The sequence below is a fragment of the Ursus arctos genome, unplaced genomic scaffold (assembly GCF_023065955.2).
Source record: "Ursus arctos isolate Adak ecotype North America unplaced genomic scaffold, UrsArc2.0 scaffold_2, whole genome shotgun sequence".
Lineage (NCBI taxonomy): Eukaryota > Metazoa > Chordata > Mammalia > Carnivora > Ursidae > Ursus > Ursus arctos.
This window is the reverse complement of record NW_026622874.1, coordinates 1,302,590-1,326,549: the sequence shown is the minus strand read 5'-3', so window position 1 is coordinate 1,326,549 and position 23,960 is coordinate 1,302,590. Positions and strand designations below refer to the sequence as shown.

At 42.2% G+C, this 23,960-nt stretch overlaps 1 protein-coding gene across 1 annotated transcript in view; it reads left to right on the top strand.

The window, feature by feature from the left end:
* The first annotated feature begins 29 nt into the window (after positions 1-29).
* The window catches only part of RGS7 (regulator of G protein signaling 7), a 580,289-nt gene continuing 556,358 nt past the window's right edge, over positions 30-23,960 (top strand). The window contains exons 1-2 of the mRNA XM_057315141.1: positions 30-21,537; positions 22,117-22,390. The gene's annotated coding sequence lies outside the window, so the exon portion shown is untranslated. The remainder of the gene's footprint in view (positions 21,538-22,116; positions 22,391-23,960) is intronic.

Here is a 23,960-nt window from a genome sequence, read left to right as displayed (position 1 = left end):
GTGTGTATTGCTTCATATGTTTTATGGAAGAGCAATATCGATTTTTAAAGAGTTTTAATTTTGTTGGCTGATACTGTTTTCAGTTCCCCTGTAAGGAAAAAGGACTTGTTATCTTGTTCCTAGGTCATATACTTAGACATCTTTTCTTTTCCTGTGATTTGGGGGCATAAGCTAACGGAACACTTGCCCTGCAGCTTGTGCGGGGGGGTGTACATGTGCACGTGTGTGCGTGTGCATACGTCTGTCCATTAGGGAGTAGGGCAGGTTTAAAAATTGGGCAGACAGACTCCATGTGCTGATGACCCCCCCACACACCTCCGACCTTAGAGCAGTCATCACAGAAGGGCTGCGGACTGCGGGTCAGGAACTCTAGGACGTGGATTAGAAAGGGTCAAGGCGTAGGCCTGAACTTGGGAAGGGAGGAGGGTGTCGTGCAAGGGAGTCCTGTGCGTTATCTCTGCGTACCAGAGCCGGGATTTTTTAGCAGGGATTCACCTGAAACAACCACGGGATTTTGAACAAGCAGTTCCAGGGAGACCCAGGCCAGATTGATCTAAACCTGAAGCTAACGGCACGATTTAACATAGAATCAGCCTCCATTATGGAGGGACTAGGTCAGTTTGGATTTTTTGCCATTTCTCCTCATTTGGTAAATAACAGGATCGTGGAGAGACAGAGTCCCGCTAGTTAAAGCATCTCATCTATAAGCAGTGCTGTATCAAGTATGTTTTTAAAAAATGGGAAACTTACCCCTCGTACTTATTCTTGGAAAATCGGCCATCAACACCCATTCCCTGTGGTCTTCAGAAGGCAGGGTATGTAGCGTGTACGATTGTAATTAAAAGTTCTAGAACCTTTGTGGTGAAAGATGAAATTATGTTGTAACTAATCTCTTAAGCCTGAGTGAGCACTCTTTTTTTTTTTTTCCGTAAAAAGGGTTTCCAAGCTTTTTTATGGAGCTGTGTAACTTATAAGTTCTGCTTTCCAACCCATCAGTAATTGTATTTGCCAGTGTTCTTCTCATGGTGATGGTGCAATGCTTGCACATTCTGCTTTAAAACAAAGCATGCTCCTGGTCTATTTTGTTTCAAAAAGATTTTTATTGGAAAAAAACATAAAGTTAGTTAAATTGCTTAGCAGTGCCTGGTCGTCGCCATCCCAACTGGCAAGTGTTGTGTCTTTGTGGAACTTCGTGACGTGGGTGTCCTGCCCAAGCAGGCGTCCTCTGTCCCAACAGGCCGCGTGTGACGGCTCAGCTGGAGACGGAAGCAGTTGCGTAACAGAGACAACAGCAGGTTGCGGTCCTAGCTCAGTCTCGCGCGGCTGTCTGCTGTGTCCTAGCGCGTTACGAGCCGCGGTGAGTCTCGTGAGCTGACAGTCATCTCTGTGTGATGTTGGTGAAGGAGACCCGTGCTTTATGACGGAACCCTGTAGGAGGGTTTTAGAGTTCCCTGGTGAAGGGTCGTACTGCCCGTCAACCTCAGCGTTTTTACACAGGGGCGGTTTTGTCTCCATGGGATGCTTGGCAGTATCTTGAGACCTTTTTGGTTAAAATGTCAGGTAAATATGTTTAAAATGGACACAAAAACAGTCCATTGATTGTGAACAGTGTCGTGACTATGAACAAACACGTAGAATGACAAGGGATTTTCTGGAGCAAGCGAATTTCAGAGGAGGAGGGTCACGGGCTTTGTGAAGTGATCAGTCTGGAACTACCACCAGCTTGACATGCAGAAGTGTCAGGCAAATTCATACTAAGTCACGGGTGAAATTTGCTCATTTAACTGTTTAACTTGGTTGACAGAAAAAAAAATGTATGCACAAAAACTTAGGAGGCTATGTCACACTCAGACATTTGAAAGACCGTATTCTTGAATATATCTGTGTTATGCCTCTTTCGTTTCCTCTTCAGTGGTCCTTGCGATTTATAACTGGCAGCGAGAAACCTGGGAGAGACAAATTTAATATATTTTTTAAAAGGCAGATAAGCTAAAAACTGGTAAACTAGAAGGAAATTGTTGGTGGGGGTTAAGAGGTACAAACTCCCAGTCATCATCAGTAAGTCATGGGAATGCGGTAGACAGCATAGGGAATATTTTAATACAGCAATAAAATATAGCAATATTTTAATAACTTTGTATGGAGACAGCCGGTGACTGGGCTTGTGTGGAGCGTTTTGTAATGTATAAAAATACCTAATCATTCCGTACACTTGAAACTAACCAGACATTGCATGTCAGTTATCTGTGCCTCCCTCTCCCCTTCACCCGTCGTGCTCATCCCCCACCCGCCTCCCCACTGGCCACCACCAGTTTGTTCTCTGTATTTATAAGACCAATTCTGCTTTTTTTGTTTGTTTATTCCTTTGTTTTGTGGATTCCACGTATGAGTGAAATCGTATGGTCTTTGTCTTTCTCAGTCTGACTTATTACACTTAGCAGCTAACCTATTACACTGAGAAAGACGAGTTTTTATTTATGATTTGTTTGCCGTATTTAGATGCTGTGAAATCGTAGCGTCTATTAATCCTATCCCAAAACGAAATATTAATCTGCACAATTATAGGTGGGAATTTCATATGAAGAGTTTTCTCAGAAGTTGAGACACTCCAAGTGAAACCATGCGTGGTTGGAGCTCTCATCATGGAATTTGTTTAGTTCTTTTATTTTCGTTGGAACAAGTTTCAAGGTCTTACCGTTTGGGGGCTTTGTTTTCAATCATTGCAATTCAGATTAAAAAGCTGTAATACCTACAGCTGCTGGTGCTCCATTCATCAAATATCTTGATCAAAAATTCTCCCACTTTATTAGTTTCCTGTGGTTACCGTGATGAATAAATGTGCACTTGGTAGCCTATGCCACAGAAATGTAGTTCTGGTCGCCCAAAGTCTGAAATCTCTCTCACTGGCCCAAGTCCGTGTCTCTCTGGCCGCATCCCTCCTGGGACTCCGGGAGAATCTCTTCTTGCCTCTCAGCGTCTGGTGGTTGCCCATACCCCTTGACCTGCGGCTGCATCACGCCATTTTCCCATCCCACGCTCACATGGCTTCCTCATCTGCCTGCATCAGATTTCCCTGTTTCTCTAAGAATCGAGGTACATGTATTTGTAACCCCCAAGTCAGTACTGCCTTTAGGGTCCACCGGGATAATCCAGGACAAACTGACCATCGGAAGATCTTTTACTCAATCACATCTGCAAAGTCCTTTTTTTCTTTTTTACCATACGAAGTAACATTCACAAGATCTGGAAATTAGGACCTAGACGTCCTTGGCAGCCATTATTTATCATACTACACCAAATAATGAACAAAATGCAATTACAATTTAGAAGGCACATTTACGGAAAATTCAGTTCTACTGTAGGGCACTTAGGATGATGTATGAAGTCATTCCTTAAAAGCCTGCGAAAGTGTGTGCATATTAAAATCTTTTAAAAGATTTTCAGTATCCGCGTCATTGCAAAATTTTTTGATGAAGTAAATATGTAACATATATTTTGACATCTTCTGTTTCAATTGGGAGAATATCACAGCTTGTTTGAATTGTATTTAGACCACAACCAGTTCCAAGTATACTTTTGCTCCACGGGTTTCTTAATTTAGTGAAGTCACTGTTTTTACCACCACACTGTGTTCCAAGTGTCTGTATTGCTACAAGATCAAAAAACTTTATCCTCAATGTTGAACTTTTTTTTTTTTAAAGATTTTATTTATTTATTTGAGTGAGCGAGTGAGTGAGGGCAGAGACGGGGGAGAGGGAGAGAATTTCAAGCAGACTGCATGCTGAGCGAGGAGCCTCACGCAGGGCTTGATCCTAAGACCCGGAGATCATGACCTGAGCGAAAACCAAGAGTCGGAAGCTCAATGGACTGAGCCTCCCTGGGACCCCTCAATGTTGAACTTTTTAATAACATTTACAATAATATTCATGATACTGTTTCACTGGTGACACCCCAACAAAAATAGCTTTCAATCATTATTGGAGATAACAGACTTCCTGTTTGGAACACTCGGTGACTGATAGAAAGCTGGCACCATGTAACTCTGGTTAACGAACCCAACTCTGTCGCTTCACTCTAAAGACTTTATTTTTCTTTGAGTAGTTTTAGGTTCACAGCAACATTGAGAGGAAAGTACAGAAATTTTCTGTTTACCCCCACTCCTGCCCATGCACGGCTTCCCCGAGGATGGCTGTCCCACGCCAGACGGTATATCTGTGCCCGTGATGAGCCTACGTTGGCACAACGTTGTCACCCCAAGTCCGTGACTTACATTAGGGTTCCTTCCTGGTGTTGCACACACATGGCTTTGGACCAGTGCACAGCGTTATGGCTTCACTTCTGCTACGCCTGCAAGGAAACCTGCAAACCGAAACAAATGAAATTCACTTTGTAGGATAGTCGTTGTTTTAAATGGAAAAGCCTTGCTTCACAAAGTGAGATATAAATGCCCCTGCTGCAGCTGCGTGTTTTAGATTGTCATCTTCGAGCACTGTCTTAAAGTAGCTATCAGCTTCGGAAGCAGGTGCTCGAGCGCCTCGGCACGCTTGTGCCTTCTGGTTTTCACATGGTCAGTGATATCCCGAAGGCGGATGTCAGTGTGGACAAATACTTTTATCAAGTGGCATATTTATCCATAACTTCCTTGATAAATGAAAGGCAGTACATAATTTTTGGGGGGCACCTGGGGGGCTCAATCAGTGGAGCGTCCAACTCTTGATTTCAGCCCAGGTCTTGATTTCAGGGTTGTGAGTTCAAGCCTCACGTTGGGCTGCACACTGGGCGTGGAGCCTACTTAAAAAAAACAAAAGAGGGGCGCCTGGGTGGCACAGCGGTTAAGCGTCTGCCTTCGGCTCAGGGCGTGATCCCGGCGTTCTGGGATCGAGCCTCACATCAGGCTCCTCCGCTATGAGCCTGCTTCTTCCTCTCCCACTCCCCCTGCTTGTGTTCCCTCTCTCGCTGACTGTCTCTATCTCTGTCAAATGAATAAATAAAATCTTTAAAAAAAAAAAAAAGAAAGAAAGAAGCCTCTTTTGAGTTTATTACTGCTGACGAGGCTTATTAAAATCTTTTTAAAAACATTTACCTAGTAATACAATAAATAAATTTTTGTAGATTCATGGTACACAATAAATATAGAAACCGTCGTGGCAGGAGTGCTCCAACCATTCACCAGACGTGCTCTGTGGCCGGACTGCTCAGTCTTTATTTCCTATCGCTACAGGAACAAACTGCCACAGAACGGGTGATTTAAAACCACACCAAGTTATTCTGCTATAGTTTTGGGGGTCAGAAGTCCAAAATCAGCCTCACTCGTTGGCAGGACTGCTTCTTTCTGGAGCTTCCGGGGAAGAATCCATCTGTTGCCCTGCCTTTTCCAGCTTCTAGAGACTGCTTCCATTTGCTTTCATCTCACATTCCCTACTGCTCATTCTGGCAGGGACGGCTGCATCAAACACACCTTCCCACTACCACTGAGTATTTTTAATTTTTATTATTTTCACACTGCCATGAACTCCTGGCCACTCTACTAATTATTTTTCTAGATAACAGCAGTGAGGGGAGGTTTTGGGGGGTCAAGAGCATGGCTTGCAAGAGTCCTCTTGATATATTCAGTCGATTCTCATTTTTCCTGGCACTTACATTTTATAAAGTCATGGAGAAGACTGAGTTAGCAAATACTCGAACCATTGCCCCTGCAAGAAAGACAAGGTCAGGATCCTGCAGGACTCTGCTCAACGCATTCCATTAACTGATCAATGCCTTTTTTCATGTGTTTAGACTTAAAAACATTTTATTTAATATATGTTGTGGATTCATTAGCATGGAACTCCTGGCCCGCAGTACTGTTTAACTCATGCCTGAACTAAGCTTGCCTAACAGGTACTTTCTCCGTGAAGCACATCACAGCCTCTTGTGCTTAGGGGGCGCCAGACAACACCGCATTCGGGGGCCATTTTAAACAGCAGAGTCACCAACAAAAGGCACAAAAGCGAGAAAATCATAGTGCTAAGTAGACCATGAAAAGAACACTGTCAGGGAGGGAGAATTCTCTCTCCACTCTCAGGGTCTTCCAGCTGGACTAAGAACTAAGCTGACATGAGACAGGTTCACAGGAGAAAAACCCACAAAGTTTTATTACGTGCACACAGAGGACCAATAATGAAATTAAGGAATTCTAAGCAGAATTCTAAACTGCTGAGGTAGTAGGGAGTAAAGAGTAACAAGGTTTATTTCTGCAGCTTTTTGGACGTTAAAGTCACTATCTCTGGTGATGAGGAAGTCTTTTTCCTTCTTGAGAGAAGGAAGGTATTGTTCATATGGAAGATTTGTTTCCTGCTTTCAGGGGGATAGAGGAGGGTCTGAGTGTCTTGCACCAGCTGTTTGTTTCTTTTTATTTTATTTATTTATTTATTTATTTATTTATTTGCAAGAGAGAGCAAGCACGAGTGGAGGGAGGTGCAGAGGGAGAGATTATTTAAGATAATGAATATGCTAAGTGGCACATTTGGGGAGCCTGCCCTTGTCTCCTGCAGTGCTGTTTGCAGAATAAGAGCTGAAATGAGAAGGCAGAGATTGCCTTGCCTGAACGCACTGGGACCCAAAATTTGTTATTCATCCTGTTCATGCCCACAAATGACCTCAAAAGGGCTGGCAGTACTGACTTGGGGGTTACAAATACATTTTAGCCAGAAGGTGAATTAGCAAAGATGGAATCCATAGATAATACAGATGGGCTGTCTTACCAAACTCTTTTCTAGAAAAGTTGTGCAAATGATGCTGCTGGTAGCTGTTGTGTGAGGGTACTATTTAGGCTGACAATAGTATTACCATTTCAAAAATTGGTGAATGGATTTTTTTTAAGGTACCTCATTGATTTAATGTGAATTTGTTCTATTGCTACAGAAGTCAATTTTTTCAATGCATTTGTTAGTCAATTATTTTTCTATAATTTTTTTGTTCTTCAACTTTGTTCATTTTTTCTTTTGGGGTTTTTGTGTGTTCATATCAATTAGAATGAGCTTTGTACATACCAAGTTGATTGACTGCTTGACATACTTCATGTAGATATTTTCTCCCAGTGTTTTGTTTGCCTTGTAGCTGAGTTTCTGAATGTTCGGCATACAGGAAATCCATCCACTTTACACTTGAGCTCTTTCAAAATATTTGGAAATAACAAAAAATGACAGGCTGTAGTTTGACAGACGAAGAGAGGGTGAGAGACAAAAGAGACAAAGTTAACAATCTTTCCAGTCAAACACTCGCCTGCAGGGTTTTAATTCTGTATTGCATGCTGAATTGCTGAGAAAACCACGAGCTAGGATTCCGCGGACCAAACCAGATTGATTTCTCGCATTAACCAGGTGCTATACACGGCACCGGGAAGATGGTAAAGGCTTCTTTTAATAAAACCTGTATGTTCTTGCAGTTCTCAGACCAACAGCAAGAATGATGGAAATAGTCACCTTCTCCCAACAGTAGCTAAAAATGGGTTAATTTTAATTAAATCTATTCCAAATACGTTTCATGGTTTTTACAAGGTGAGAAGTGCTTTGCTAGCAAATACCTCAGTAGGGGATTGTTTCCTTGTGTGTGTGTGTGTGTTTAATTATTGATGCATTAATTAAGACAATTACCAACATAAGTTCTGAATTCTTGATTTGGGATTATGTAACTACATATGATTCTATCTGATATATAGATAGACACACAAAACAAAAATACAGGTTTAGATTCACACTAGTCATTTTTGGGAGGGGGATGCTGCTTATTTAAACTGACCACATATTTTATACTAAACAAATTTTAAATGACAATGACATAGGGTGGATTTGCATTTTACTGGGATGAGGTGATGATGAACTGAATTCTGATTGTAATCATCTTTGGTCATGTTTACACTTATAATTATTTAGATTCAATTTATTTAACATATTTTCTGGCATCCGTTTTTATTCAAGTCCAAAAATACTGCTTCAAGGGTGGTATTATGATATATCTTGCTAAAACGTAATTTTTTTGCCACATGTAGTTTTTTGCCAAATGTAGTTTTTAATTTTAATATTTATCTTGTATATCTCATTGCAGATATATTTGAACAAAAAGCACTTGTAACAGTCATTCTCACCCCAGATAGTGGGGGCAGGGCAGAGATTCATTAGAATCTCTGAAAAAAATTTTAAAATATCAATATCTTGTTCCATCCCTCATGAATTCAATCAGAATTTCTGAGGAAGGACACCAGGCACTCGCATTTTTATGAAAACCTTCCCAGGCAATTTTTATGGGTGAGCAGGACTGGGGACCACCAATCTATAATACAATGATAATTTCTTTATATGTAAATTAGCAATTCATTATATTCCAGATATAATGATAATCGTTTTGAGAATGTCTAAAAAATGTACATTGTGCCATTCTTGTTATGAAGCTGTTTAAGTCATCCAGCAAAATTTCACAGTATCACTGTTCTAAATTCTCTAGTTACTTCTCCTTTATTTCCTCTAATCTTAAAGGCCTCTGATTTTTTTTTAATTTTATGTGTGTGCGTATGTATGTCTGTATTTCTCTATTTAGAGAGCACAAGCAGGGGGAGGGGCAAAGGGAGAGGGGAAGAGGGAATCCCAAGCAGACTTCACGCTGAGCGCAGAGCCCAATGTGGGGCTTTCTCCCATGACCCTGAGATCATGACCTGAGTTGAAATCAAGAGTGGGACATTCAACCGACTGAGGCACCCAGGCGCCCCAACTAAAAGACGCTTATTATTAAGGGAGAAAATTTCATGGCCATTTTATTTTAATGATTAAACATTTTTCAAAAGCAGTTTTTCTATATTACTAAGTCTTATGAGAAGAGTGAGATCATAGTTTCTTGGAATTTTGTGATATTTTCTCAAAATAAAAAGTACCCCTCATGCCCCCAAACTTAGTACATACTGTCTACAGCTATTCTGATTTTTAACTTAAGCAGTATTTGACTTTATACTTTCATAATTGTTAGATGTAAATTTATTGACATCCCTCACCATACCTTTCAACACTCCCCAATGATAAATGAACAGGTATTCCAGAAAACCATCCTAACTTTACAGGCACAAAAGCTAAAACACAGTAAATATAGCACACAATATTTTCCCATTCTGTGGAATTCTCCTTGTCACAAGCAAACTGAAGGACTCCATAGAAATCTGCTTTTTGCTCCTTTTTCTGCTATCCTTGCTAGGACCTGCACCACATATCTGTAAGAGTCAAGGAAGAGTCTAAGGAAGGGCTGGGCAAGAATGACGGAATGGAGCCACCATGTGCCTATTCCAGACCATTAGCCCTAGACATCTGAACGTCCAGACCTCAGGCTCCAAGGAACAAGTGACTTTTGCAGGACACCTGGATCCTTGTCCTTGTTCTGACCAGTTCCTGGATGCCTGAGAGGACCGTCCACCAGACCACATCCTCAATAAAAACTTCAAACCCTGAGCAAAGACGATACTCCCTCTCCTTTCCTGAGTCTTTCCTTTACGTCTGTCAACCAGACATCTTGCATAACCACAGTACGGTGCTCAAGATTGGGAAGTTAACATCGGTACAATATTATTAATAAACTATAGTCTTGTTCTCAGATTTCACCATTTTCCACACTATGATCCTTCATCTGTTCCAGGATCCTCTCTAATGTCCCAAACTGCATTTAGTTGTAAATCCTTCTTAGGTCTTTTCTAGTCCATTTCTCAGTCCTTCCTTCTCTTTTATGACCTTGATACTTGTCCTTGAAGGAGTATAGACCAGTTACTTTATGGAATATTTCTCATTTGGATACTTCCGATATTTTCTCGTGGTTGGAATGAAATTACGCGTTTTTGGCATGAGTAGGACAGAAAGATGTGGTCGTCTTCTCAGTGCAGCATGTCAAGGTTTTCATATGTCTGTGTCTTGTTACCAGTGCTGTTGACCTGGGTCACTTGGCTGACTTGGAGGCTGTCGGTCTCTCCGCCGTGAAGTTCCTGTCTCTCCCTTTGCTGTTATTACCTTGGGGAGATATGTTGAAACTATGCAAATGCTATTTCGCCTCAGACTTTCACCCACCAATTTTTGCCTCCATGATAGATCTTATCTGCAGCAGTTATTATTGTGGCCTTTGCTTGGTGGTGATTCTCTCATTTCCTTTATACCTTTATTAACTGGGTTTCTACTGTAAGGAAGATCTGTTTCTTCCCCCCATTTACTTTCTTATTTTTTTATTTATTTAAACAGTATGACATTATGAATATTTATGCTATGTGTTAAAATATCTACGATTACGTATTTTGTGACTCAGTTTGCTCTATTTAGGTTGGCTCTCGTGTTCTCTTGATGAGCTGTCAGATTTTTCTGTTTCTTACTTTCCTGGTACCACAAGATATTCATCATTTTGCATTTGTGTGATCTTCAAACATTTCAATGATGGGATAAGACTGATCCTGTGATGGCTCAGTCGTTACGCGTCTGCCTTTGGCTCAGGTCATGATCCCAGGGTCCTGGGATCCAGCCCCGCATCGGGCTCCCTGCCCAGCGGGAAGCCTGCGTCTCCCTCTCCCACTCCCCGTTTGTGTTCCCTCTCTCGCTGTCTCTCTGTGTCAAATCAATAAATAAAATCTTAAAAAAAAAAAAAAAAGACTGATCCTATGAGGGCAACGTGTTGCCTTTGAAAATTCAAGAACTAATATGACTAGTAATGATTTACTCCATGCATTAGTTCACGTCTGTGTTATAATCAGCCCGACTGTAACATAAAAATTGTTGTGCCCCTCAGTGATGACAGTGCCACATAACACTGGTAGGTAAAGAAATATTACCAAATACCACTCATAAGTGAAAAATAATAAACTAAAACCACGTCTAACCTATGGAACTATGTGTATGGTGTGTGTGTGTGTCTCCAGTGAGAATACTTCAGATTATTTTAAGGACGCCGGAGGGATTTGGGAGGAAGTCGAGGAAGGACATGACCACAAGGTGGCAGTAGCACACGCCAGTCTTGCTGGACGACCCGGCCGGATTTGCAGGACAGTGGAGTCCCTCACGCACTGAGACCCTCCAGAGTCTTCGGTTCAGGGGCCACCACTCGGAAAGGGGAGGGGCAGGGAACGCCCAGGGCGGGAAGGGAATTAGGAAGGGGACTTCTGTGTCCAGGGAAGCTACCTAGAGCTCAGCAGGAGTCTTCAGGCCAGAGAGCTCCAGAGGGCAGCAGCTTGAGGCCTTTGTGGCCTGAGCTTAGCTTATCTGTTGCTAGCAGATGCTGGTGCAGGTTCACGAGGTACACAGAGCAGGCAAGCTCCAAACGGCTAACAGTCTGTCTCTTTGGACTATGTTTCAAACAACTGGATGTGTAAACATTGGAGTTTGGAGCTGGCAGGCTTTTGAACCAACAGGCCTTTGTGTGCAGTGAAGAAATAGCCGACCTAGGTACCAGTGCACAGAAGTCATTTTTGAGTCATTTATGGAATAAACATAAAGCAGTACCGTGCTCTTGTCATGCTTTGTCAACTCTCCACGCCGCCAGTGTAATGCTCAGTGATTATCGAGGGTGAGCTGGGGGACTAAGCCACTTGTCAGTCAGCTGACCTGAGAGGAGGATAGATTTATGCCTAGAGATAAAGTACCAGACAGAAGAAGACCAACCACGATCAACCCCCGGTGCCACATTGACACTTTCGAGGGAAACATAGGAATAGAGTGAGTTAATATGTGTAAAAATAAATGAGGTAAAGGACAAAGAGGGTGCTAGCTGGATGATTCTAGCCAGAATATTTTATGCACTAAGAATGGCATGTTATTAGCATGGCACTATTGCGTAGTCATAGTTTAAAACTGCCTTGCAGTCTTCTCTCTCCGGTGGGAGGCAATGGTATGCGTACAATGAGAAACCGAAGAGGGCATGTGATTCCTGCTTATGTACTGAGTACATATCCCAGTGGCCTTGGGAAGTATCTAAAGTAACACCGATGGTGGAATGGACAATGGTGGACTTTGGTTCCAAAGTATTTTCCAGATTCTGACACTGCTACTTGCTCATCCTGTGACCCTAAGTAGAGAGGATTTACCTCTGCGGAGCCAATTTCCTTTACAAAATGGGAGTAGAAATTTCTAACTCACATAATTGTTTGTGCTGGCGTATGTCCCAGAATGTAAATGCTCCGAAGAACGACCGAGAAATTGTCTGCAGTTCATGTGGCGACCACCGAGCTGGTCCTACGGGACCACCTCAACCTGCCTGATGTGATTCAAATGGTATGAGAACAATCCCTCTCCAGTGTTGACTCGAAGACCCACTACACTATAAGACTCCATGAAGATAGGACTAGGGGCCATGTGCATTCTGTCTCTGAATATCCAACATCATAGTACCTGGAACATAAGAAGTACTTCATAAATATTTGTTGATCAAATAAATTTATTTGAATCACTTCTTTGAGAAGACCTTGATTCTAGGTGACAATCCCTGAAAAATGCAAGCATTATCTATTAAATTATTCATGGGTTGGCTTGTAGTAATCAGCTGTTAGCTTCATTCACATGGCAGTATCCTAGATGCATGAGACGTAATTCTGATGAAAGGAGGTCGAGAGTGTGGGATACTGTTGAGTAAGGGAGGCATGGCTGTGGTGTTGGGGCAGGCCATTGCTGAGCCGCCAGTAGGGATCTGGAGGAAGATGAATGCGTTGGAAGAGGAACACTCAAAACGAGGAGTGGGTTCTTGAAAACAGCCCGTTAAAGCAGGTGTGGACAAATTCCCAGGGATGAGCTCTGTGCCTGTACAACTTTTAATGTGTTTGAGTATCTTACTAAAAACAAGGTACTGTGGAATTAATTGTGTGTTAGCATTTCCCAGAGATGTAATCAGAAAGTCAAAGACACCTATTCTTGTAGGTCCTACACCCAGTTGTCTCTGAGATACGAACCCCAGAAGGTCAATATGCACAGGGAGAAGCACAGGGAAAGGAAACGGGAGGGAAAGTGACAGACACGTGGACCGCGTGAAGGAAGGGAGAAGCCAGGGGAAACAAGGGAAAGAAAGAAAGTGGGATGTTAGCCATGCCATCAGCTCTGTGAATACACTTCAGAGTATCTGCTCTCCTCATCGATTTCTTGGCATAAGCCGGAGTCCTCAGGTAGTGTTTTTTCCGTCTTTCTCACCCACAGCCTCAACGACAATTGCCTTTGAAAGGTATTCATCTGCTTCTCAAATACTGTTCCTACAGAAAAAAGCCTTTGGAAGCTAAATATCGTGGTGTGGCTCAGCCACCAAAAAGAGCATTTGTGCAGAGTAATTGGGCAAATCGAGGGTGTGAGCCCCAGAAGAAACAATGTATTTTGACAAGAAACATTGGTTGGCTAATGTTAAGGTATTGATGAGTAATCATAATGATTCTTCAAGTAATTATAATTTGTTCTGTACTTCACACTTCGATTTGTGGCTTTTATCATTGAATCAAGTTATTTAGTTGTCTTTAGTTTTAGGAAGAGATTCACAGTATTGAAATATTTCAAATGCCAATGATGTGAAGTCTCTTGAATATTTTCCTTTCCGGTGCCTGATGAGTCATTCGACTATCATTCTGTCCCAAGAACATTATGGTGACACCAGTCTTAGTCACAAAACCATTACTGGGGCAGGGTTTGGGGGTGTAGAGTATGGGAAAAAATCAACACAATGAGAAGAGTCTAGTTTAATCTGAAAGTTGGAATTATTACCCACATTTTTAAAGCAAATTTATTTTAAAGTAGGTTTCCAAATACACAATTGCTCAGCTGCTCTGTTATAATTCTATCTGCAGATGTATGAAGTTTCATGTTTCAGGGATATGCAGTTTGAATGCTGTCAGGTTTCATAATTCAGTTTTCTTTTCAGCAGTGTGATAAATAGGGTTTGGGAGGATTATCTCACAGGGAGACCAAGTGCAGTCGTTGAATGTAAGCCCTGACGTGCTCTGTTGTACGACAGAAGCACAAAGCTGGAGCACATCTAAAGGTTATCTGGTTCAGTCTCTTGCCGAAATATGAAATTCATCGTAACAAGGCTCTCATCCACTGTTACACAGAGGAAACAGACACCAAGTGTTGGTTGACTAATAAAGCATTTGCTTTAGTAAAGCACTGCATACCATTGAAAAATCTAAACAGAAGAGCTGTTTTCAAGCATAATAAATAGATCAAATAGTTCTGTGAGAATTAAAATAGACAGCCTCCCTAGTTACAGCACGCCAAAATATAACAGTGTTGTGACTTTCATTCTTCAATGGGAAAGTGAATTCCATGGGGAACAGCCAGTCATGCTGACTTGTTCACTGCACCTCAGAGCTGGGGTGATCAAGGCTTTGCCCTGGCTGAGGAGGATGACCTGAATGGCGAATGCTGGAAACTTGTCACCCTTATTCATACACAAATCCAAACTCAAAGAAACTGGTGAGGAATATATATGCTGTGTAACAGACGTTCTTTCAACAGTAAGTGTTTAACACTTACTATGTCTTTGGCTCTTCATCAGCCCCAAAGTTTAAAAGATAAACGAGACAGTCTTAACCTATAGGGTAGAGGGCTGCTCCAGGCATCATGGAAGACACACACACGGTGGTGGGAAGAGATCTCTAGCAAATAGCTTGGCACATAGCGAGCTGAGGGCCAACACCTGTCATCATATTTTTGAACTTTACTTTAAAAAAAAGCCCAGTGAACCCTAATGTAAGCTATGCACTTCCAGGGATAACGATGTGCCCATGTAGATTCCTCAGTTATAACAGATGTGCCACTCTGGGAGGGGGTTGATAATGGGAAAGGGTGTGCATGTGGGGCAGGGGGGGATGTAGGAAATCTCTGTAATCTCAAACTGAGTTTTGCTGTGAACCCAAAACTACTCTAAAAAATAAGGTCTAGGGCGCCTGGGTGTCTCAGGCATTAAGCATTTGCCTTCGGCTCAGGTCATGGTCTTGGAGTCCTGGGATCGAGCCCCATGTCAGGCTCCTTGCTCAACGGGGAGCCTGCTTCTCCCTCTCCTGCTCCCCCTGCTTGTGTTCCCTCTCTCCCTGTCTCTCTCTCTGTGTCAAATAAATAAATAAAATCTTTTAAAAAAATAAGATAAAAAAATAAGGTCTTTTCAAAAAAGAATATTAAATAGTTCAATATCTACCATAATTTCTGTTCTTCTTCTCATATATATAATTCACTTTTAATCAATTAAAACTACTATGATTATCCGAAACAGAGTTACTGACATAGACATAATATTTGACACCTAACATTTTGATTCATGGACACTTGAAGTAGCCTGAGAAATAAATCATATGCCTTTAGTTTTATTTTATAACCAAGAAATGTGTGTAAAACTAAGTCTCACCTCATCCGTGACCTCCATCTGCAACCACAAGTATAATCAATTAATACTAATCCAAGCTAAAAAGAGGGAAATTATTTATTTGACTGATCAGTGATTTCACATTATAAGAAGTTTTGTGGTGCTTGAAAAAAATCTAAGGTATTTTACAGTGGAGAAAACTGAAATTCATTTTCCTACTTAAAGGTTATTTTTATTTTATTTCTATTTTATTGTTAATGAAAATTTCTGATTCTGATGAAAATTATACTGTCAATTATTTAAATTATTTTGTGAATTATTTCGGCTGTTTAATTTTGAGAAATTAAAAAAGCAAAATATACAACGAGTTCTTTAAAATTTAACAACAAAAAAACAAAAAGACCCAGTTAAGAAGTAGGTAAAAGATCTGAGCAGATACCTCCACAAAGAAGATACAGCCATGACAGATAAGTATATGAAAAGATGCTCAACATTATACATCAGCAAAGGGAACTACAACAGAAATGACAGTGACACAGCATTACCCCCTGGTGGAATGGTGAAAATCCCAACCCTGATACCCCCAAATGCTGGCGAGGGTGTGGAACAAAAGCAACTGTCTCTTATTGCTGATGGGAATGCAAAATGGCACAGCCTCACTGGAAGACAACTTGGCAGTTTCTTACAAAACCAAACATACTCTTACCATAAGTTCCAGCAACCACACTCTTCGGTACTTATACAAATGAGCTGAAAGCTTATATCCACACAAAACCCTGCACATGAAGTTTACAACAGGTTTTTAAGTTTTTTATTTAAATTCCAGTCAGTTAACATACAGTGTAATCATCGTTTCAAGTGTACAATATAGTGATTCAACACTTCTGTACATTACTCACTGCTGGTCATGGTTAAGTGCGCTCTGTAATCCCCATCATCTGTCTCCCCCACCCCCACCCACCTCCCCTCTGGAGACCAGCAGTGTGTTCTCTAGAGTTCAGAGTCTGTTTCTCGTTTTGCCTCTCTCTCTTGCATTTTTTCCCTTTGCTCATTTATTTTGTTTCTTATATTACGCATGTGAGTGAAATCATACGATGTCCGCCTTTGACTGACTTGTTTTGCTTATAGCATAATACTTAGCTCCATCCATGTCACTGCAAATGTCAATTTCATTCTTTTTATGGCTGAGTAATATTCCTGTGTGTGTGTGTGTGCGTGTGTATGCCACAGCTTCTTTATCCATTCATGAGTCAATGGATGCTTGTGTTTCCATAATTTGGGTATTGTAGATAATGTTGCTATAAACAGTGGGGTGCATGTGGCCTTTTGAATTAGTATTTTTGCATTCTTTGGGTAAATATCTAGTAGTGCAATTGCTGAGTCATAGGGTAGCTCTATTTTTAACTTCTTGAGGAACCTCCATGCTGTTTTCCAGAGTGACGGTATCAGTTTGCATTCCCACCAACAGTGTAAGAGGGTTCCCCTTTCTCCACATCCTCGCCAACATCTGTTGTTTTCTTGGGTTGTTGATTTTAGCCGTTCTGATTGGTGTGAGGTGATAAGTCATTGTGGTTCTGATTTGAGTTCCCCTGATGATGAGTGATGTTGAGCATCTTTTCATGTGTTCTTTGGCCATCTGGATGTCTTCTTTGGAAAAATGTCTATTCATGTCTTCTGCCCATTTTTTAATTAGATTATTCACTTTTTGGGTGTTGAGTTTTAGAAGTTCTTTATGTATTTTGGATACCAGCCCCTTATCAGACATGCCATTTGCAAATATCTTTTCCCATCCATAGGTTGCCTTTTTGTTTTGTCGATTGTTTTCTTTGCTGTACCGAAGTTTTTATTTTGATGTAGTCCCAATAGTTTATTTTTAATTTTGTTTCTCTTGCCTCAAGAGACATATCTAGAAAGAAGTTGCTATGGCCAATGTCAAAGAAGTTACTATTTGTGTCCTCTTCTAGGATTTTTATGGTTACAGGTCTCACATTTAGGTCTTCAATACATTTTGAGTTTATTCTTGTGTATGGCATAAGAAAGAGGTCCAGTTTCCTTCTTTTGCATGTGGCTGTCCAGTTTTCCCAATACCATTTGTTGAAGAGGCCGTCTTTTTCCCATTGGATATTCTTTCCTGCTTTGTTGAAGATTAATTGAGCATAAATTTGTTTCTGGATTTTCTATTCTCTTCCATTGATCTGTGTGTCTATTTTTGTGCCAGTACCATGCTGTTCTGATTACTACAACTTTGTAATAGAATTTGAAGTCTAGAATTGTGATGCCTCCAGCTTTTTTTTTCAAGGTTGCTTTGGCTATTCAGGGTCTTTTGTGGTTTCATAACAGTTTTACTCATAATTTCTAAACATTAAAAACAATCAAGATGTCCTTTATTAGGTGAGTGGATAAATAAACTGTGGGACATCCAGACAGTGGACCATTATTCGTTGATAAAAATAAATAAGCTACCAGGTCATGCATACAAAGACATAGAAGAACTTCAAATGCACATTTGGTGAAAGATGCTAACTGAAAATGAAATAAGCCAGTCAAAAACATGAATATGAATTCAACTCTATGACATTGTGGAAAAGACAAAACTATGGAGACAGGTAATCCCCCAGTAATCCTATGGTTACCAGGGATTTGGGGAGTGGGAGGGATGAGTAGGAGAAGCATTTTTAGAGGAGTGTATTCTATGTGATTCTGTGATGGTTCGTGCACGACATCATGCATTTGTCAAAGCCCACACCTATACAGCGCAACGAATGAACCCTATTGCAAACTGTAGACTTCAGCTAATTAGTAAGGCATTAATGTTGATTTATCGATTGTAACAAATGTGCTACCACAATGCATGATGTTAGTAGTAGGGGAGACTGGGGGCAGGAGAGAGAGGGTGTACGGGACCTCTGCTTTCTGCTCGGTCTTTTCATAAATCCAAAACGTCTCTCGAAGTCTATTAAAATTTTTTTTTAAATATTCAAAAGTGTACAGAAGGTAAATGGATTATATTAATGGATTTTCACAGAGCAAATACTGTAGTATCACCAACTGAAGAATAAGCTTACTGTAGAAGATTCAGTATAGAATAAGTGACTGACTACAGTAGATGTTTGAAGCTCTTGGTGTGGCACTCTGTCTGGTTTGCCTGAAACAATGGAGCGTCCTGTCTAGGTGGGCTTCCACTTTAGTTGGGAACACCGGGGATTTCCATTACCATATTTTTTCAGCTCTAAGATGCTTTTCTAAGATAGATAGAGCATCTCTAATATACCTAATATATCACGTGTACATATGTCATAGAAGAGCATCTCTAAAAATATAGTGTAGACACTAGGTCTCTAATATATACATAACATATAGTAGCATCTGTAAAATCAGGATACATCTCACCATTAATGGGATTTTATAATTGGCAATCTTTCTTTTTCTTAGTGGTCCATAAAATTTATGAGATCTTGAAATTCAACAAAATGTGGTAGCTGCTTCCATATTGTCTCTTAGGAGGGTACTTTTGGAGAGAAAGAGAGCTATTTCAAGGTCTAGGAGATGAGGGGCTTTGCTCGGCCCTTAACGAGGTGTCGATTTGGGCCATGTCCATTCGTTTTTCTGATCCCTGCTTTCATCACCACTAGTTAAAAGAGTCCTAGCTCAACAGCCGAGTGCAGGCCACTTGGTAGAATAGGGCAGGGAAGGTGCCAGAGAAATACAGATGAAATTGAATTGCTCTCTCTTTTCTCCCTGTGAAGCACCTGGGCTGTTTCCAAATAGACAATGCAGCCTAGTAATTGTCAGCAAGAAAGGGCCTCGCTCGCCAAGCTGAGTGAGGAAATAGCAGAATCGCAGGGCTCAGGGGATGCGATCACACATTTTATATATTTGGCACCACCTTGGACTTTCATATGAATAGAAATAAAAGACTTTTTAGTTTTCAAAAATAAAATGTTTCAGATGTGATCTGCCTCTGAATTATACTTAGAAATCAGGGGGACTCGCTCAGTCTCCAAGGCACCCTCCAACTCCCCATCTGCCTCTCACCCCCGTGCCTTCCCAGCACCCCCTGAGCTCCACGCCACCCCCAGGCCCGCGGGCATCGTTCCTATGCGCCCCCTTCTCCAGGCAGCTTCCCAGGCTCCAGTCTCTGCGTGCAAGTCTCCACTCGGCCAGCTGTGCCACCAAAAGCCCCTTGGAGCGAGGACTCCAGCCCTCCAGCCCCTCCCCAGCAAGCCTGTGAATAATACTCCAAATGTCTTAGCTAATAGCACGAGCCTGTAAGCCTCCTCGAGGACCGGTTATGTAACTCTGGATTTTGTTCCCTGTAGTTGTGATTTGTGAGCAAGTGAACAACCCCAGAAAGGCTGCTCATCTTTGCTGCTTGTCCGGATGAGGCTGTTAACAGCAAAGGGCACTGTAGGATTTGTTCATAATCCCGTGGTTTGACGTGCTGATGAGTCCTTCAAATTCCCTCCACCAGGCGCGAGTCCAGCCTTTAGTCTTGCCTCAGTCATTCAATTAAATGGCCGCGGTATCTGTGAAAGTCAACCACTTCACCCCCTAAACCCTCACAGCTGGCTCCGTGGCACGGCACTGTTGATGACGTCACTGAGCATCTGTCTCCTGACACTTCTGGCCAGAAATGAAGATGAGTAAGATAATGAATAAGCAGCAGAAGGGGAAATTTAGGGCAATTTTTAAATTAAATAATTTCTGTTTTGCTGACTTGCCCACATGTCGTGGGATAGAGAAATTCATACAAGATTTCAACTACTGGTGACGTGAAAGCCTACTGTTTGCTTTCTAATCAAGCCTGGAGAATAGATGTTCAGATCTGCCTTCTTCAGCTTACCGTTATTTATTACTTTATAAATCCTACACTGGTTGGCATCTTGGTCTGGGAAGATAATAGATACCGAGGAAAGCCAATTACTCCTGCTTGCAGATCTCCCGCCCTCCAGTCCTTGAGAGTTTCAGCTGAATACAAAAATGACCACTCATTTCTCCCTAAGTCCCTTCGTTTTTCTGCATTACCTATCCGTAATTACTCCTTTAGATTTAGAGGATTACAGGGATTGAGATACACAGGTCATGGTATTTATGAGTTCACAACCGAAAGTGATTTGGTAACAGCATTGAATAAACAAGCCGAGCACTGACTCCCAGAACTGGCTCTCAGAATTCCTTCTACCGTGCCTGCTACCGAGTAGAATACAAAGGAATTACTTTTGAGCAAAATGGTGGTGTGAGGAAAAGGCATTTTTATGTTTCCTCTCAAATTTCGATTTAAATGACCAGTAAAATATAGAAATATGTATATATATATTTAAAGATTTATTTATTTATTTTAGAGACCGAGAGAGAGCACAAGGGGGAGACGGAGAGAGAGAATCCCAAGCAGACTGCACTGAGCACAGAGCCCCACTTGGGGTTCGATCCCACAACACTTAGATCGTGACCTGAGCGGAAACCAAGAGTCCGACGCTTAACTGACTGAGCCACCAGGCGCCCCAGAAATCTATTTTTTAGATAGCTGAAGGCTAGAGACAAAAATCACCCTTAGCTTGTAGATTCCGGGTGGAGGGATGCTGTCATAGCCGTCTCTTTTAGAGAAAGCGGAGCTGGAAGTGGGTGTGGAGCCCGGGAAGAGCCCCTCGGACAAGCGATTAACTCGGGAACTGAAGGCAGCAGCAGGCTCTGGGGCTCCCAACGCCCACCTGCCTTTTCCCACGGGGAGGGTTTGGGTTCCACCAGTAAACCCATCGTTCCTCTGTTCGTTCCCATTCCACAGGGACTGGAAGGTAATGAGCTGAAGCTAAACTTGGCTCCCCACCCTGGAAGTCTAGGAGGAGCACAGGGTCGAGGACTTCTCTCCAGGGAGCTGGTGTTGCCGGGAATGTTCACTAAGTGAGAATCTATGATTTCTGTTCCCTGTCCTCACCCCAGGCCCTTAGACTGTGACAGTGGTTTGTGTCTGTGGACTTTTCCTTAAAGGGTGTGGACTGGGACCAAAAACATCCATCCTACTTCTTGCCTGAGTCAAAACTTCACAGAGATGAGTGCACGGAAATATACGATGTGTGCAGCACTGAGGTTCCCGTGAAATGGACTGCTCAAAAATAATGCGATCCTATTGGCTTCTTCTGAAATAGATTTTCTGCCTGATTGAGAAGGAAATTCTGACTCCTAACAAAACCACGAGTCCATCACACGTGTGACTTTATGGTAAGTCTTTTTGACGTGAGGGTTTGGAACAGGAAGGATGACATGGAGATGGTGAAATAAATATTGAAAACCCAAAGATGGTTAGGTGAAGACACAGGGAAAAAGTTGCTAATCAATAATTGTAAATAATGGGGGGGGATCAAGTTAGTCTTTCATCCCTGATGTGAGAATGAGAAACGACAGAAAGATGAGGGGAAAACACTTTCCCAAACTCAGTTCATATAGCAGAATATGAAAAGCAAGAAGAGAATGGATATCTTTAAAAAAACAACTGCCAAATGTATGATAATTAATACAATTGAACATATCAGTCTGACAGTGCAAATGGATTACATTTCTATTCATGTAACTTGAAAAACTTTCAGGTTGGTTTAAAACAGAAACAAAATGCAAATCCCATAACGTATTGTCCGCAAAGAATACACCTAAAATAAGGAAACTGAGTCGTTGAACACATACAAGTATGAGGTTTATTAGACGGACACGGGGCCTGATAGTAATAAGCACGCGCCCAGTCTTTATATTTCTGTTCATTCACGTTCACTTTTTCGTCCTTGTCTGGGCCTCGCCGTTTCCTAGGCACTGATGCTGTGACGCAGGAAGACAAAGTTCACGCTCTGACTGCACGCGCCCTGTTCACCTGAACTAAGCAAATAGTGACAGAGCGTAAAGTCACATAATGGTCACGGCAACAGAGGAAAGTAAGGCCGACACAGACAGCAGCGTGGGAGGGGACGTTCTCAGAGGAAGGGACACCTGTTCAAGGACCTGCATGAAATGAAGAGAGCTGGTGGTCTCAGCAGTGGTCCTCGACGGGAGGTCCGTGAAATGTTGGCTTCCAGGGAGGGATAAGGTAAGGAGACTGTCCCAGAAGGCAAACCAGCCTCATGGCCAAGCACAGTCTTCAGGCCGGCTGGCATTTTCTTTCTTATTGCAAGGCCGTGCGTGGAAGGGAGCCGTTGTCAGTTTGCCGTCTGGCTCACCGTCTCTGACTTTTACCGTGTGGTACTTTGAGTGACCCTGGGAGACAGAGGGGACAAAGGACAAAGGCCCGAGGCAAAGTAGCCCCGAGGAGCAGGCAAAGCTGAGTGTGTGTACGTGGCTGGCGTACACCAAACAATTAAATAGTTGTTTGACTTCAGTAATTACATTTTAATTATTTAAATGATCAATAATATTCCTTTCATAGATATTAACATTCAGGCTCTGTGAGGATCTCTGTCTCAAACTCATGACTTGTATGAATATATATAATTCTCACCTAGAACTCCACTTGACGTCTAACGAGCCCATAAAGCGTGACATCCCCCAAACCCCAGCTCTGAGTCCAGCCCCTTGGGTCCTGCCCTCTTGGACTGTATCAGGGCAGACCACCCTCTTCCATGGCAGAGATGCTTCAGTTGGGTCCCTAGATGTCTTCCCTGCTTGTCCCGCTCTTCTCTCCCAGTCTCTTCTCCACTTGGGCTGCAGGGCATTATTCCGTTGAAATGTTCTATGAAGTGTTAGATCACCGCAGTTCGGCTCAAACTCCTTGTTGGTCTTGCATGTCATTCAGAGTAAAGACCAAAGTCCTCACACTGGCTTGCACAGTCTGCGTGGTCTGGAACACCCTATTTCCCTAATTTGACCTCCTGCCCCTTGCTTACTGGGTTCTAGCCACACTGGCCTCGTGGCTATTCTTTGAACACCCCAGACACACCCCAGAAACACATCTCGGGGCTTCGCACTGTTAGCTCTCTCCATCCTTCCTTCTCAGTCTATCTCAGTTTGACTGTCATGCGTACTCATTCAACTCATTCCCAAGCCAGGGTACCCTTCTCACCTGCCTTGCTGTATTTGTCTCATGTCGTTTTATGTTTATTCTTTCCTTCTCTTTCAGCCGCTCCCCCAGTCGCGTAGCGCCGTAAGAGTTTGCTGCTTCTGTTTTACCAGTAGCACCAACGTTGCGCTCTCTATGTCGATACGTACAGATTTAATAGGCGAATACAAGAAAAAAACGTATTTAAGAGAAAATACTAGGGGTAGAATATGAAATGTAGCTTTCCTTTCAAAAAATAAATCCGGACCTGGGTAAGGAGAAACTCTATTCACAAGGACCATTGCAATAGGAAGAAGGCATCTGAAAGTCAGGCGGAAAGGGCTTTTCTTTTATAGTGACGGCTGGAGAAACGTGGATGTTCAGGGGTGGGGTGGGCGAGCAGCGGTGTGAATAGAAAGCTTGGGCAGGAAAAGGCCACTAAGGGGAGGATGTTTTGCATTTCAGTGCTCACAAAAACTTGCTAAAGCTTAAGGGGAGCCAAAGTCCTGCGGAAGGGGGAAGGAGGAAAGCCTGATAAAGTTTAATTAAGTTAGTGGGCACTTTTCCAGACTGCAGACAGCCATTTCCCAGAACACAAAGGGTGGGGGGATTTCTTGCCCTTCTC